The 16,677-nt window shown below is 36.2% G+C and overlaps 1 protein-coding gene across 3 annotated transcripts in view; it reads right to left on the reverse strand.

Annotated features, from left to right (window-relative positions):
- sash1a (SAM and SH3 domain containing 1a) overlaps positions 1–16,677 on the reverse strand; it is a 242,880-nt gene that overhangs the window by 119,155 nt on the left and 107,048 nt on the right. The window lies entirely within an intron of this gene.

Below are 16,677 nucleotides of genomic sequence, written 5' to 3' on the forward strand. Positions count from 1 at the left end.
GGAATAAATAAATAAAAACAATTCCGTTTTATTTCATGCACAAGAAAACCTCAGACATTTCATCTAACATTTAATTTGTATTTCACTAAAGAAAGAAGATTATACAGGTTTGGAATGACATGAGGGTAAGAATGACAGAATGATAACCGATTTCTTACTATGCCTTTTGATGCATCATATGTGTAGTCAGAACTTTATAAAAGTTTATAAAAGGAAAAGCTGAAAAATCTACTTTATTTAACTTTGAAGGTGAAAGTGCAGTCAAAGGAGCTTTATGTCTGACTTATGCAAATAACAGAGAACATGTCATGTTCACGTTCAAACTCTCACAAGCAAAATTATGAGCATTACTGTTCATTCCAGCAGCACCCAATCTACATAAACACCCGTCAAAAAGCATTTCACTTTCAAAACAGAGAATAAGGAGAGAACAGAATAAGGAAGAAATAGAAAATGGTTTGACATAAAGAACCATCTTTCAAGAACCTGTGTTTACCTAAATCAAGATGAAAAACACACACTGTTAAATTATAGTTTGTTTTAGGGTAACTAAGCAGAGCACAACAAAATAAAAAGAAAATGAAAAACAACAATCAGTGTGCACCGACATTTAAATCAATTTAATTTACATGAGCAGTGAACAGTCAAAATAAGTATCAATGTTATTTACATATTAGAGTGCAACAAATCACGCTGACTCATATTCTGCAATGGCATCTTCATGTTTTGGCCTATCATCTTCAAGGATGCTGTCTGTTGACTGCTACTATCTGAAATCAATTCAATGATAAATGGCTAAAAAATAATAAAAGGTCCTAATCATGTTAGGGTTGGCATCAGAGTTCATTTGGCTTGTGTGAAATTTATTTTCTAAAAGGGGGACTGGCCTATTATTTACTGGTATTGAAGCAATCTGGCTAAGCTTGTTCAAGTTAACTGCTACTGCAATTTGCCAGTGTAGTATAATGCATTTTTCATCACTGTTTATCTCTACAAGCAGTTCTTGTAATGTGAAAAGCTTACATTCTTTGCAATTGCAGTTCTATGCATTAAAGTGCAAAAATGTTAATAAAAAATAGTGAAGCTGGCATCTTGAGCTGTTATCTAGCTATGGTGTTAATAAGCTGTCACTAGTGCTGAGGCTACACATGTTGATGCAAACATATCAGGGTACGAAGTTAAACAGGTGACAAGAAACCTGTGGGGGACCAAGACTCATCTTCTGTTGCTCAGTAGATGTCATTTCGTGTGATGTAAGAGACACACACACATACCTACACATAAACAAACACTCCATACAGGCCTGTTTCCAGAGGTAGTACAAGACGACGACATAGAAACATGCTCATGATGTAAAACTACTTCATACTGACAGCTAAAGCCCAGTGCAAGTGACACATTATACACAGATGCGCACTGACACAAATGTGAGAGAGGCCACAGTGGCTCAAGTCAACATACTTTAAAAAATGTCCATGTGCTCAATATAGACTCAAGGAAACCAGAGGACGAAGGCAAAAATACATGTACATGGCCAACAAAAGTATCAGCTAGGTAAATTAGTGTAGTGTAAAGCTAATCATTTCCTGTTGCCAGTAGGTGGTTCTATGATTATAACTGAATATTGGCCTTTAGATGTGTTCAGGCCAGGACTCTTTTTGAACTTGTGAAGTTTGGGGCAGATCAGACATTGTATGACAGAGCTACAACACCTTCTATTCCCAATGGCGGAACATCAAACTCCGTCAGACCGCCATGGACACATGCTTTAATGAAAACTCAAGATCTTCGCAATTTAATATTGCAAAGGCCTTTAGAATAGATTGACCAAATATAATGTTGATGTCATTAAATCTCTATGAAGAGTTTGTTAGAGTGTAAAACATGCCACTTCCTGTTGCCAGCAGGTGAGGCTATAACTATAACTGAACATGGTCATGGGCATGTGTTCGGGACCAGACTCTTATCAAACATGCAAATTTTGGAGCAGATCGGACATTGTATGCCTGAATTATAGCAACTTCCTTTTTCATGGAGAAACACTGAAGTTTGTCAGGCCACCACGGACACACCCTTTAACGAAAACTCAAGATCTTCACAATTTAACGTCACAAAAGGCTTTAGATTACACTGACCAAATTTGGTGTTGATCTGTTTAAATCTCTAGGAGGAGTTTGTTTAAATACAACACCTAAAAATGGCAAAAATGGCACAAAACTTGCAGAGAAAATTTAAAATATCAGACCTCCTGTTGGGTTTCGGACTTCACACCGAGGGACTTTTTAGTAGGCATTGGTGTGTTACATCTGTCTACCGAATTTCGTAAATATATGTGAAAAATAGCTCGAGGGACACTTTGTTGAAATTTCATAGGTGACGCCATAAAGCCATTTTGCCACACCCACTTCTGAAAACAATATCAGATGTAAATTTGCACCACTTTTGGTGTGTATGCAAAGTTTCATGAGTTTTCAAGCATGTTTAAGCCTAAAAAATTTGATTCATTTTGGAGAAGAAGAAGAAGAAGAATCTGAGCAATTCCAATAGGGTCCTTGAACCATCAGTGCTCAGGCCCTAATAAATGTAGAAGGATGGATGTGTTAAATTACAGATTTATGAGTGGGTGTGCACTCATATCTGGTCTGGTGTCATTTTCCGATGCTGTGAGCTCAGGGCATTTTTACTTGTAAGCATGCAGTCATTTGACCTTGGTGACATTAAGTGGACTATATGTCAAACACATCCAGTTTGTTTTGCAACACATGAAGCATATGTGTCATACACTTCATAAGACATTTTATCCTGCCAAAGCAGTCAGTGTCATAGGCATTAAAAAGCCAGAGGTTGAAAACAGCTGGTCCATTATTATATAATGATACAAATTTGTAAATGTATAAATCTAAACCTTTTGCACTGAACCTTTTATACTTAGTAATAAATCCTAGAACAATGGCTATTTTTAAAGCATATTTCATGATAATGGTATGACGTGGCATAAAAATGTTGACTGGAGTGTTTTGACATGGATTCAGGAAGCTGGGTTATAAGAAGACCTTTAAACAGGCCATTGCTTAGAAAACCCCAGCAGTTCAGAGTTGGTAGAGACTAAGGTACTGATCCATTAGCCCATGTCATTGTGATGAATATTTTTATAAAGTTAGTCTCAAGCGTACCAGGCTCAGGGTCACAGCTGTGGTCCAGAGACAATAAGATTTACACAATGAGAAGAAAGAGACAAAATTGGATAAGATTGGAAAAGGGCCTAACACAGTGTTTATTATGAAAGAACCATCAAGAATCAGTAAGATTAACTGCAAAATCAAATTAATGAACAGTAAAAACTTTTTGAATTTGAAGATCAAGGTAAATTGTTCTTAATTTGTCTTCTGGGAAACATGCAAGTATCTTCTGTTGCTTACGAAGGGCAGTACTAAATGGAAAAAAAAAAAAATATTTTAACAAAATTAAAATTTGGACATCTTCATCCTGTTCAAAAGTTTTCACCCCCCAGCTCTTAATGCATCATGTTTCCTTCTGGAGCATCAGTGAGTGTTTGAAACTTTTTTAATAGCTGTGTTTGAGTCCCTCAACTGTCTTCAGAGTGAAAAGAAGGATCTCAAAATCATATAGTCACTCCTGGAAAGGGTTCAAACATGTAAAAGATGCTGGAAAACTAAAGAATCTACAGGACCTGGAGAATTTTTCTGAAGAACAGTGCTCATTTTAAGTGTTCAGAACAAACAAGGGACTCATGAACAACCATTGCAAAACAAAAAAACAATTATAGATCATCCAGCTAACCACACACAGTATTTAGAATTATTTTAATAATAATTATTATTTTAATAATTTCAGCTATTTTTTGGTCTTGTGGACTACAAGTAAACATATTTTATGTACAAATATCTTACTCAGAACAGTACTAATTAAAAAATAACATGCATTTTGTATGATCTCTCTTATTTTGTTAAAATTATTCACATTTTCACAGATTCTGCAAGGGGTTCCCAAACTTTTGCATAAAACTGTATATGAGTGATACTAGAAAATCATCTCACCAGTCTGAATCAGTCCTAGAACTGAAAGCTCCAATGAAAAGTCACACGCGCTCTTAAAAACACCACAATCACTTTAAAAGAGCCCTCCCCATTTTCCATTTGGGACTGATCACAACCCCAGCCCTGCTGCTGCCTTGCTCTGTCAGGCCTCACAGAAACCAGACACAAATTGGCTGTAAATAACAAAGTACTATTGTCTTTTAATGGAGCAACAGCGCTGTCTGCAGCCAGACGCATAATGGGGAGACATTTAGAGAGACGAAGATAAAGAACTGTGAGGTTGTGAAGAAGATGGGAATGTTTCGCTAGATGCACAATATTTTTTGAGTTACAAACATGCAATTATTTCAACTTGTTAAATAAAGCTTGTAGAACATCTGGAATTACGAACCTACAATAGCCAAAATTTCCCTTCATGCAAATGGCTCTATTCTTGAAGAAGTGTTAAAATGTGTGAGCGCTTTACTGTCGTCATTTAGCTTTAAACTATTATGCAATTACAATGAAACACACCATTTGATCTGCTCAGTCTTTATTTGTGTGGTCATTAAACTGGTATAATAAATTGCCGTATAAATACATCTAGACCAGTGACGTGCGGACTAAAAGCTTTAAATTGTTTGCTAATGCAGTGTAACTGTCTGACCACTTGGACCACTTTCGCCCCCTAAATATTAAAGAGTTTAAACCATTAGCTATAAAACGGATTATATTTTCCGTCCTTTCCATTTAGACATCTCGTGGGATCTATGACTAGCAACTTTCTGGATTAAAGTCTGAAATATAATCCTGTCTGAAATTTCAACATGAACAAAGTGCCTTCATCCACTAATAAAGACGTCTGTGACCCAGACAGAACTAGCAAAAAAAAAAAACCCTTGTTAAAAAGGTCTACTTGATCCCTATAACCGTTCAAATTGAATCCATTTATAACGTGTCCTATAGCACACTAGAGGCTAAACAACTGGTGGTAAGAGTTTTGATGCAATTTAAGTTAATGTTCTGAGCGCAGAACATTTGTGTAATTGGTATCTGGAGTAAAATATTTTCAGATGGGTTTATCAGGTGGAGTCTTTAGCCACGTGACTTTAAACCTCTACTCATGCCTGGGTGGGACTATGACCCTTGATTATGTTCATTAGGTTTAATGGTCTTGAACAGCACCAAGTGTGAGAAAATTACAGTGGAGCAGTTTGTGAAAAATGACTGCAGCTGCATCCACTGGGAAAAGAGGTATGTGTTGAAACAACAGATAATTAAAGAAACGTATTTAGCTTATAGCTATGTACCACACTAAAAAGTGTAAATAAATATAGAACTTATGAGGGAAGCACAAAAAACACACTGAATAAACATCAGCATACCTGAGGATTTCTTATACAGTTGAGGCCAAAAGTTTACATACACCTTGCAGAATCTGCAAAATGTTTTACACTGAGAACAACTAAGGGACTCATATGCAACTATCACAGAAGGTTCAAATGCTCACTGATGCTCCAGATGGAAAAACAATGCATTAAGAGCCGGGGGGTGAAAACTTTTAGAATTTGAAGATCAGGGTAAATTTAACTTATTTTGTTTTCTGGGAAACATGTAGCTTCTGAAGGGCAGTACTAAATGAAAAAAATATATATTTAGGCAAAATAAGAAAAATGTACCTTTATTCTGTTCAAAAGTTTTCACCCCTGGCTCTTTATGCATCATCCTATGCAATTTTTGAAGTCCTATCAGTGAGTCAGTGTCATTTTTTCCTAGGTAAAACTCCATAAAACAGTACACAAATATGACATTTCCTTTAAAATAGTCAGCCATATTCATACCAGTGTGCCAAATCTGTGATACTGTACTAAGGACAGTCCATTTTTACCACAGTTCCACTGCAATTTGCTCTTAGGGGAAAAAAGCTTCACACTAGGTGTGTTTCAAGCTCTTTGCGACACAGCTTTTTATTTACAGAGCAGAGACTAATGGCCACAGCACAGCCTATCATTTTATTAGTTCAAAGAGGTCTGTCAGAAGCACATTACTCACAGCAGTGCTCTCTTAATGTTGCTTTCATAAGAAGTAACAAGAGAAAGTGACAGCCAGAGATAGCGAACATCTAACATGAGAAATCACATATTAGTCAGAAAGGTTGACCACGGCACAAAGCACTTTAATGGAAGTGCTAGGATGTGATTAACTCAATGATACTCTAAAATGCATAGCCATTTAGTCCATGCTAATATGGAATGGCTTTATGACAGCATTTAGAAAGATTATAGGATCTGTCCATGTCTGTCAGGGTAGTTTGGAATGTTCAGAAGTAGACAGGAAATTAGGAACATTTTCATCAGAGAGGCCAAGAAAAAATGACCTTTCCAATTTCCTGCGACACCCTTCCACTTCCTGCTCAGTCTGTGTGTCTGACAAGCGTGCAAAGCTGAAAAAAGGGGAAAAAATGACCGTCTTCAGGTGCTAAACGCATCTAATCGGCTGGAAACAGATTTTAACCCCTCACAGTGTGGTATTGTCTGTTGAGCGAGCCCCATGGAGCTCAGAGGAAACTGATACGTGGAGGTCCAGCTCCATGGAGCCCACAAAGATGAGATAAACAGTGTAATTGGTTCACCACTCTCCCTTAGATCAGCACAGCAATATGGGGCCATACAGCGCATCGGTTTCTTGCCAGGACATATATCATGTCCAATAAATGCCACTGGCGAACACAGAGAAATTAGGATGAGTTTACAATCTTGACAACACTATAAATCAGCTGGCTGATTGATTCAATCAAAGGATTTTTTTTTGGTACTGGTACCATAATTTTGCAGAAAATATAGATTCTGGGGAATTTGGTTTGAGATTCTCAGTTCGAGCCGATCCATCTGAACTGACCTAGCCTCTTCAGAGTCGAAGCTGAGTGCCGTTGCAGCAGAGATACTTCCAATAACGGATTTCATGGTTTGGAACATTAGCGCAGAGATGATGTTAACAATTACGATCATGTATCTCTGGAGAGGTTTCATAACAGCTTGTTAAGGGAGTGGAGTCTCTCCTCAATACTCTATGTTTTATGGTCTCATATTCTAAAATAGTGCACATCTACAACCATTAAAGTGAAGGGCCCAGAGCTGCCCCTCAGTATAGCAGATTAAATGCAGCTAAACCCTGACCATGACTCTCGTGCTGGCTAAGTGCATTAAAGAGCAGTCATTTGCATTTTTAAACTATTTTATGCATACCTCTAGGTAAATATCATTTTATCAGTATTTGACATTTCCTCTCACTGAAGCCAAACCTGTCAGGATCAGAAGGATTCTTTATTTTTACTCATTCTCAATACAGAAAATAATGGAATAAGAAACAGAACAGAACGGAGCAAAACAGAACAAATAGAATAGAACAGAATAGAACAGAATTAGGAACAGGAGGCTAAAATTTGGAACAGAAAAACATGGTTCATTGGTTCCATTAACAATTCCCACAAAGAACACAGCACAGTCAGTGAATCCAAGCACTTAAAAAATATAAATTAAAAAGCCTTTAAAAAGCGTGTGTAAACACAATTGCAATTTGTCCTATTAACTGTATTAATAGAAATGATTATGGAACTGGAAATATTAAATCCCTTATTGTTAACCATTCCTAAACAAAAGGTAAAATCAGGGAATATGGAGAGAACACGCAAACACAAACAACAAAACAAAATAAGGCAAAGCAAAGCAAATGCAAACGCAAATACAAATGCAAAAAAAAAGCAAAGCAAAGCAAAACAAAAAAGTGCAATGCTAATGAAAGAAACAAAAACATAAAAAACAACAAAAAAGAAAAACTCCCCCCAAAACAAATTAAAAGTAAAAAGCTAAACAACAACAGCAAACCAAAACAATCAAAAAGAAAAAACAAAAACCACAATAATGCAAAACAAAAATCTAAACAAAATAAACAAAAAACTAAAAACCAACACCGCCCCCCCAAAAAAAAAAAAAACAAAGCAAAAAGTGCAAAACTAAACAAAGAAACCAAAACAAAACAAATAAGGTAAAGTAATGCAAAGCAACAACAAAAAAAACAAGCAAATAAAAAAAATAAAAAACAAACAAAACCAAAAAAGCAAAGCAACAAAAACACAAAACAACCAAAAAAAAGAGGAAAAACTAAAAACACAATAACGCAAAACAAAAACCAAACCAAACTAAAAACAATCAAAACACGCAAAGCAAAAAGTGCAAAAGTAAACAAAGAAACAAAAACAAAACAAAAAAATGCAAAGTAAAAAGCAAAACAACAACAAAAAACCCAAAACAATCAAAAAGAAAAACACACACACACAAAAAAAACAAACCTAAACAAAGGAACAAAAACAACCCCCCAAAAACAATAAAAAAAACCTAAACAATAATGCAAAACAAAAACCCAAAACAAAACAAATTAAAACTAAAAACAAAAGCAAAAAACTAAGTAAAAAGTGCAAAACGAAACAAACAAAAACAAAACAAAAAATTCAAAGTATCCACAATAACGTAAAATAAAAACCAAAACAAAACAAGAACTGAAAACAAACAATAGCAAAAAACGCAAAGCAAAAAGCACACAACGAAACAAAGAAACAAAAAAAAAATCCAAAGTAAAAAGCAAAACAACAACAAAAAACAAACAAACCACAATAACTCAAAACAAAAAAAACATAAACAAAAAACGAAAAGCAAAACAAAAACCTATAGAAAAACAATTCAAAGACTAACAAGGTGGGAGGAAATGTGGGAATAGTAATTCATTGGTGGTGATGTTAAATACTGTGGCTCTGCTGACACATACCCCAAGCACATACCGCAGGGAGGCTGAATGTGTGCCAGTGAATGTTAAAGCAGACATTATCTGAATGTATAATTGACAAGGAGGTGAGGGACACCGGTAGGTGAGTGTAGATTGGGGGGTACGAGTGTGGGAGTGTATGTGTCTGAGGTTGGCACACGGGGTGCAGGAGGGCAGGTTGTCTTGAACAGGAACACACGAGAGAGGAATGGCTAAGCAGTCAGTAATTATTTCTAAATCAATATTATGACAGCAGGGGAGAGAAGGAGAGAGAGGAGTGCACGGTCAAATCCCAGCCTGTCAGATTTCAGTCCGGCTCGGCCCTTTGTGCATCTGTAAACAGCACTCTCTCTCGCTCACTCTTTTCTCTCTCTCTAGTGTGATTGATTACAGGGATATTCCTTGTTCGCAGGGCTGTTTGGAGATGCTGGAGAGGAAACGGGTATCGATCGGACATCTTAATGCGTGCACCTTTGTGTCGTGATCATTGCAAAGCCCACTCTAAATACAAGCTAGGCTTAGCTTTATTACACACAATCCGGGTTTATTTTATCAATAAACCATCCCTAAATCCCACTCATACTTACAAAGGAGTTACATTAACACTGAAAATCCTCACTAGAAGATGTTCTGACAAACCTGCACCCAAGTGTCGGGTCAATAGAAAACAGACAGAAGATCTATGGGGGAAAGTCCAATCTCATATAGGCTAATTATGTCTGATAACTCATTTCTGCAGGTCTAGCTCTATCTGTCCTTTCTCCTCACCTCAGGGGCCATCCTAAATCCTAAGACCTGCTGATCAGACCAGATGTGATGATAACAGACGCTCCAGATCTTTCCATTTAGCTCAAATATCCCTGTAGGCAAACAATTAATGCGCTCACACAGTACCACTAGCTACATATGTATATAGGATTCTTTAGTTCATACATTTGAGCAAAGATGCATTAAACTGATCTAGGGCTGGGCGATATGGCCAAAAAATATCACAACAATTTTTTTTTCTTCACATCAGTCGATATTGATAATTATCATGATAAATGTCAAATTTGTATTTCTTTCAAGTTTAAGGCAGATTTTTGCTACAATGTGAAAGCTGTAAAAACCAGACGGTTAATTGTGGCTTTAAATTATTCTTTGTGGTCAGAACATGACAAACACTTCATGTTTTTTGAATTCTTCACACTTTTTCCAGTCATTTTTCCATAATAAAATGAATATCTTAATAGAAAAAAAAAAATCTTAGTTCTGTAGTTTTAATGAGTAAAATTGTTTCAAATCAAGAAACAGTGCTGTGTTGCCTGATAATATTAATAAAAAAAAATTGTCTCCTAGAAACACAAATTTGATTGTAATTTGAGTCAGGATGCAGATGTAGATTTATGCTCATTATCAAAATCAGTAATATCTGTAAAAATTGTAACAACCTCATTTTTATATGGTGAAGTTTAATTATTCTGACTGTTTGAGGTGTTTTTTTAATTAACCATTGCTCTTGCATAGGTATCATCCATAGATTATGATAATAACAGTTAAACCCACAAATATAGCACCCCAGTACCATGGTAAAAATGTAATATGGTTCCTAGGTAATTGTATGAAAACAGTAGTCTAAATACATTTAGTATAAATGCAAAAATACTATAGCTTAATTACAAAAAACACTGTAATTATGTTCCATTACTCCTCCTTCAATACATTTAATACATGTCTACTACTAAATATACCCACATTTCTGACACAATACCACAATACCATTGCGCAGTTAGTGCTACTACAACAAATCTACGGTAAACAATATCGATTTGTAGATTAAAAATTGTTCTGACAGTATCGTTGCGCACAGTGTTTCTCCTGTTTGTCAGCGCTTGTTTCACTGGCTTTAAACCGAGTCATTTGTGTTCTTCACTGAATTCAAGCGCTTCACACTGGATCTCACAGCGCTGTTTAGTGACCAAGACTCAAACTGATCTGCTTCATAGACTGTAAAAATGGTGGACAACGCACATCCACTCTCTTCCACTGAAGAAAAGCAAACCCACCAGCACCTCAATAGGATGTGGACATATTGCGCTGACTTGGGACCAGAGTCTGTGCAGTAGGGAGCATAGTGGCGCCGCGTCCCGCCCACACTCTTGCAGAGTCGATCGCAAACACACACTTCTAATTAGCATGACTGCTCCAAATTTGGTCTGCTTATTGCCGTAACAGAGGCTTATGTTAAAATAAAAGTACAAAAACCCAATAATCTTCTGAAGATGCCGAAAAAGTCTGTTGGCGCCTCAGCTCACTTAGAGAATCTGTTAATCTCAGCTGTCAATCATGACATCACGGTCCCATTTTTATAACATCACATAACTAAATAAAATCAAACTTATTTAAAAAACAAACACTTGAACTTACATCAGCGTGATAAAAACATCTTTGGACAACAGTTATTTGAAGTGAAATAATTATTTAGTTCGCCTCACATCCCATTAGATTACATGGAGAGGGCAGGGTTTATGACCTATACTGAGACCAGCCACCTGTGGGCGATCAAAACGTTTTGTCTTCACTTGATCTGCTTTAATAAGTTTGAAATTTGATCTGAGCGGTTACACGGTCCAAGTGGCGTACTTCAAATGTCTAGCGCTCTTTTGTTTCGCCTTCGCCTCATAAACATTATATCGAACATTTATCGAACTCTTATTGTTTATCGAGGAAATATATATTGCGCTACAATTATCGTTATCGATTTATTGCCCAGCACTAAATTTTTAAGAGTTCTATTTCAAACAAATGTTGTTCTTGCAATCAGAGGAATAAATCACATTTTAGTATATGAGAATAGAAAAAACTTATTTTACTTTAATGTTACTTTTTTAACAATATTATTAAATAAATGCATCCTTAGTAAGCATAAGAGTTTATTTCCAGGTTTAAACTGAATTTTAAATATATTCACACATGCTCACACACAAAGAGAACTTCATTACATTGTCTTTTTTTAGAAGGTCAAAGTCTTGTGCAAATTGGCTTTTCTTAAATGGAATGATTCTGCAGACAGGAGGAAATATTGTTTGGTTTGAAGGACCATTTGTTGGAGTTGGTCTGAGAAAGTATAATTGGACCTCAAGGCTCAAAACAAGCTCTTAATGGCAGCCTCCTTGAGAATCTTCCTTCCTTGCTCTCTCTAAAGGGGCTGAACGCCAACTAAAACAGCCTATATGCAGACTTGTGAATTGGTAGAAAAAGGATATCCAAGGTTGTTTCTGTGGAAAAAAGCAAAGAGGATGTGAAAGCTCTTTGCTGCGCTGTGTGACAGGGACCACTTAACCTCAAGACCTTGACTAACAACAAACACTAAACTCAGACAGAGAGATGACATACTGTATGCAAATTAACAGTCACAGAACAGGCCCTCTTAAACACTTGGGGTCGTTTCGATGATTGCTGATTTACAAATTTGACTAGAAAGGAGAAACTGCTTTTAAACACGGCAGAGAAATGCAAAAAGCACATATAGAAGGACGTTGGAGAGCTGGACTCAAAACGAATTTCTATAGAGTTTGACATTAGCATGCTGCTAAGCTAAAAGTGTGATATTCTAACAATCATAAATATAGATAGCACACAGAAACATTAAAGTGACAGTTCATCCAAAACTAAAAAATCTGTCACTAATTGCTCAGAGTCATGTCATTCCAAACCTGTAAGACAGCTCATCTGTTGAAACTCAAATTAAGATATTTTTGATGAAATCCGAGAGCTTTCTGACCCCAGAAAGGTAGTAAGGAAATAGTTAAAATAGTCCATTTGACAACAACCGTTTCAACCGTAATGTTATGAAGCTACAAGAATACAAAAACAGGGTCAGACTATAGAAGTGGTTTGACCCAAGGGTCAATGTTCATCTGCCACTTTAACGAGCCTAAGATGAAGGAAACCCAATATGAAGATATATCAGGCTAACACATCTTTTTTCAATAAAACTATCCTCCATTCTTCTCCTTCCCTGCCCTTTCACCAGCTTACATAGATCATCTCTGTCCATTTCATCATCACTCACACCCTTCCGTCTTCTGCCACCTTTTCTCTCGTCACCTGTCTTTCTCGTTCTTTCTCTCTCTCACCTTCCACCACTTAGCGACCGAGAGCCAAACTCAACATCCCCACCTGAGCCCAAGGTCACAGTCTTGCAGAGGAAATAAACACTCATCCTCTGCCTCTCCTGCTCATGCTCATGCTGTTGCCACAGCATTATCCCACCTAAAAGAACATTAATAACCTGAAAGGGGGAATATTCTAGCAAGGTCACAACAGACCACGGAGATAAATCTCATAATGACATGTTTGCGGTTAAATCACTGACAAAGACAGCAATAAAAACATGAAAACGTGTAATTTTCTACCTACTACAAACAATCAAATTCTTTACTGGTGCGGTCTTAATCACACACAATCATGCTTTGAAACTTGTCTGTTTAGTGACTAATGAAAGAAGGACAGTAAAATGGATTTGAACATCAGCAGAGGCTTCTGTCAGATGAAAGACTCATTTAATCCAAACAGCCCTGTTTATTTCCTCTTTGTTTAAAAGATGCTTCCCCTTCTGTTCTAGGCAATATCATAGCATGTCATAATAATTCTATAATGCTAGTAGAGATTTATGGGTACTGAAATATAAAATACTTTTGAGAATTTGACAACGTACTTAATCTAAAAACACTTTCAACTTTAATTGCATACAATTTTTATAGATTTCTTTTTGGTATTTTTGCCTTTATTTTGATACAATGTAGAAGAGACAGGAAGCGAAGTGGGAGAGAGAGAGGGGGATGGGATTAGGAAAGATCCTCGAGCCGGGACTCGAACTTGTGACGCCTGTAGCGCAACACCACTGTATGACTATCTGCGACGACTAATTGCATACATTTAAAAAATAATGAATTGTCACACTGTAGGGTTATTTAAAATGAAATTGAGAAGGCAGTAAAATAAACAAATCACAATAAACAAACCAATGCCTTAAAGCTCCTAAACAACGCTCATTTCATCCATTCATAGACCTTGAATTGATAACTTCATTTTTGTAGACAACATATGGTTGTCATGACCTCCCTCCATCATGAAAATAATGCATTCAGAGATATCTGTATGTGTCAGATTGGCTTGAGAAGTCAAAACTGCAAAACAGGAATTTTCACCTCCTCTATGATTTCAGTCAGGCTCTGATCAATATAGAAGCGTTCATCCGTTAAAAGCTTGAGGCAACAAAACTAAAAACGCCACGCGAGCGTACATCAATGTGTTCGCTGCTTCTATTGCAATACGTTGCAGAACTGAATACAGTAAAGGCTTTCAAAAGACCTGCAGTAAATGGCACTAAAGGCCTTTCGGTGTTCTAATCAAGCGAAATGCCTCGGGTGGAAGCTGACTGACAGACACTGATTGCAGACGGGTTGAAATTGTGGGGAACAGCTAAAAGGTTCAGAAGACAAATAATTTCCAGAGAATACTCCCACCATACCATGTGATTTCATACAGCTTGGTAATGAGTGTTATTTCTTTCGAAATACACTTTATATTAGGGTTATTATAATTAATAAAAAACCCTAAACCACACATTTTCAATACTTAAAATAGTATTAACATTAACTAAAATAAAATAAAATGTAAAAAAACAAAAAAAAAAAAAAAACAAAATTAAACATTTTAGTTAGTTGGCAACATTTTACAATTTTATTTAGTTTATTTGATGTACTAAAATTACGGAAGTCTGTTTTTTTTCTCGCAATTGGGAGTTTACATTTCACAGTTCTAACTTTTTTTCTCAGAATTATGAGATACAAACTTAATCTCAAAACTCATATTTCTCTCAGAATTGCAATGTTGACTTCATAAAATACAAGAGGGAGTTATTAAGTCAAAATTGTGAGATTTAAACTCACAATTCTTAGAACAGATCTTCTGCCCCTCAAAATTTTACTTTAGAACTCCCAATTCTGAGTTTACATCTCATAATTCGGAGAAAAAAGTCATAATTATTAAATATAAACTTAAAGGTCACTTTTTTCTCACAACAATAAACTCACAATTGTGAGAAATCCAAATTACGAGATAAACTCGGAGTTGCGAAAAAAATGTATATAGATATAAACTCACAATTCTGACTTTTTTCCCTCAGAATTGCATGATATAAACTCACACTCATAGGCGTAAATCTCGGGAGGACGGGGGGGACAAGACCCCACCATCTGAGGGATGTCCCCCCTAAAAATATCACTAGGACCGATTCAGTGTGTTGCAAATAATATATATGTAAAATGATTGTGTGTAAGTAGTAAAAAAATGTAAACGCCAAAAAGCGTTTTAAGTTCAGAAATGTTTTGAGTCCACCCTTCCTATGCCTAACAGAGGTTTGGTCCATTGCTTTTCCCCTACTGGTACATAAACAAGTCCAGTGGGAGAGAGAGAAAAGTTCTTCAGTAGTTACAGTATGTGTAAGTAACTTAGGCTGTCAAGGCTAATTTATTCACTTGTAACACTGGGTGAACTGATTCTTACTTTTTAATACAGATGATGCTGGATCATTATTAAATTAGTCATGACAAAAATGATGATATCCGATGTATTTTTCTATGAGCGATTATAAGGTTACCAAGCTTAGTTTGTTTGTCACCCACTACAACTAACACGGTGATTAGCCTGTCTGTAAACTGGGGCCGGTTGCATAAAAGGTTTAGACTAGTCTTAAAAGTTAGTCATCAATTTTTTTCTTTAGTACTGGTCAAAATTTTTACAATTTGGTTACATAAAAACTTAGATTAGTCTAAGTTGAATCCCAAATATGAGACTGATTATCCCTCAGTTAACTGCTAGTTGGTCAAACTAGTTTTTAAAGACACTAGTTCTTAACATAGAGGCTAAGTTTATGCAACTGGCCCCTGATTAGGCTAATATTGTAGACCTACCGATGTATTGGGTTTTGCTCAATATGATAAGTGGCAGATCAGTGGGCTTGCTGCGATTGAATATCTACCTGTAAATAAGTCCCAGACAAAACCTAAAATACTATGTGGAGGACGCAAAATAATTTAATAATTATAATATGACCCCGTGGTGAACCTATGAACCAATCTCATGTTTAAACACGGTGTCCATGCTCTGTAAACATGCTGTGTACACATATCTATCCTTACAAGTACAATTTTGGCTGTATTATTTGTGTCTCCTATAAAAATTGCTCTTGAGAAATTTTATGTTTATTGCTCCACCCCCCACTGTTAGATGAAATTTACGCCCTTGCTCACAATTGTGAAAAATAAAGTCAGAAAAGTGTTTATTATTATAGTATTACTATTCTTCTTCTTATTATTATTATTATAACTATTTAAATTCAAAGTCAATAGATCACGTGAAGATGAACATAGATGATCAGTAACTCAATCACCCTACAGAGCAAAATCTGATTAGGCTAACAGCACCGGGAACATACACACTGAAAACAAATATGGATACATACAAACAACATCATCACCCCTTGTGGATTGGAAGTTCTAAACCTTAAATTTTAAATGTTCTGATCATTCTTTTTGCTTGCACAGAAAACTATAAACAAAGGCAACATGAGCCAGATGAGCAGCACGAACAGCTGTTGAACCCACCAGGAGAATAATGAAACGCCTGGCAAATCCTCACAGCCGTGTCTTTGGTAAATACGACTCTTCTTAGCCTAATGAAGATAAATCCTGTGGGTCTGTGGCCTTAAATCCCAGACATTAATTAGAGCTAGCATTTAACCAGTAATGAATGACGCCTAAAACACAAGGTTTGG

The sequence above is a fragment of the Labeo rohita genome, chromosome 20 (genome assembly GCF_022985175.1).
Source record: "Labeo rohita strain BAU-BD-2019 chromosome 20, IGBB_LRoh.1.0, whole genome shotgun sequence".
In the NCBI taxonomy this organism is placed as follows: domain Eukaryota; kingdom Metazoa; phylum Chordata; class Actinopteri; order Cypriniformes; family Cyprinidae; genus Labeo; species Labeo rohita.